Source organism: Lactuca sativa, chromosome 7, assembly GCF_002870075.4.
Source record: "Lactuca sativa cultivar Salinas chromosome 7, Lsat_Salinas_v11, whole genome shotgun sequence".
In the NCBI taxonomy this organism is placed as follows: domain Eukaryota; kingdom Viridiplantae; phylum Streptophyta; class Magnoliopsida; order Asterales; family Asteraceae; genus Lactuca; species Lactuca sativa.
In genome coordinates, this window is record NC_056629.2 from 35180034 (window position 1) to 35181441 (window position 1408).

A 1408-nucleotide genomic window follows, 5' to 3' on the forward strand; every position below is an offset into this window, starting at 1 on the left:
AAGAACTCGCCACTTAAAAACTTAAAGTCCATTTTCAGCAAGAAGAAGAGCAGCAAATCTGGAGCATCCAGTGCCTCGTTGATAGTTGAAGAACCAATTCAAGAAGATATCGGGTACGAGACCGAGGAAGAAGAAGAGCATACTTACGAGCACAAAACCGATTCCGAAGAAGAGTTAGCTATCACAATGGCTAACATTGATGAAGTCCCCATGGGGGAATGGAAGAAAAGGATGCATGATGACACCGGGCTGGGACTTGTGCAACCCGCAATTCCCGCGACCGCTACTTTCGAACTAAAAGGCCATATTCTCGCCCAACTCAAGGAGATTCCTTTTTACGGGAAGGATCACGAAGACGCTTACAAGCACTTGGACGAAGTGAATGATGTGGCCGATTACTTCAACGTACCGAATGTTCCACGCGAGACCCAACTTCTTCGCATGCTTCCTATCATATTTAAAGGAGCTGCAAAAGATTGGTTAAAGTCACTTCCTCCCGGATCGGTCACCACATGGGCCAAGATGAAAGAAGAGTTCATAGACCATTTCTGCCCGCCCTCCAAGATAGCCAAGCTAAAGAAAGCCATTGCCAACTTCGAGCAACAACCCGGAGAATCTCTTTATGAAGCTTGGGAAAGGTACAAGAGCCTACTTAGAAATTGCCCACACCATGACCTTAATAGCCAACAAGAGGTCTCCATCTTCTATGATGGAGTCAATGTCACCACAAGGCAATTGCTTGATTCTCAAGGCCCGCTCACAAAGAAGGCGCCCCCGGTAATTAAAGAATTAATTGAAGAATTCTCTAAGCACTCTAGAGAATACCACAATCCGAGAAACGAAGTAAGTCGGGGGATAGTGAACGTGGCAAATGATAGCATGGCGGCGGTGATAGCTAAGCTTGATAGTCTAGATCGAAGAATGACAAAAATGGATCAAACAATCCATGCTATTAGGGTAGGATGCGAAAATTGTAGAGGGCCCCATCTCACAAAGGATTTTGATTTGTATGAGAATGGAAATAAGAAAGCTCAAGTCTTCTATTCAAGTGGCGATCGATATAATGAAAATTGGCGGAAACCTAAGAAGGAATGGCTACCATACGAAGAGTATAAGAAGGCGAAGGAGGAGAAATACAAGCAAAAGGAGAGGAGACTATACCAAAAGGAAGAACCGGTGGAAAAGAAAGCTGTTTTAGAAGAGTTATTCACTAGATTCATAGTCGCGTCCGAAAAAAGACACAATGATCACGATGCTGCCATACACGAGACCAGAAACATGCTAAGGAATCAGCAATCATCAATTCTCAACATTGAGAAACAGCTGGGGCAGCTTGCGCATCAAGTGAATGATAGAAGACCGGGTCAACTTCCAAGTAACACCGAACCCAATCCAAGAATGGAGAATG

The 1408-nt window shown here is 44.4% G+C and overlaps 1 non-coding gene across 1 annotated transcript; it reads right to left on the reverse strand.

Moving 5' to 3' along the window:
- Nucleotides 1-570: 570 nt before the first annotated feature.
- Nucleotides 571-677, reverse strand: LOC111880861 (small nucleolar RNA R71). The gene has a single exon (XR_002846601.1). It is a non-coding gene; the product is annotated as a small nucleolar RNA R71 (small nucleolar RNA).
- Between the last annotated feature and the right edge of the window lie 731 nt (nt 678-1408).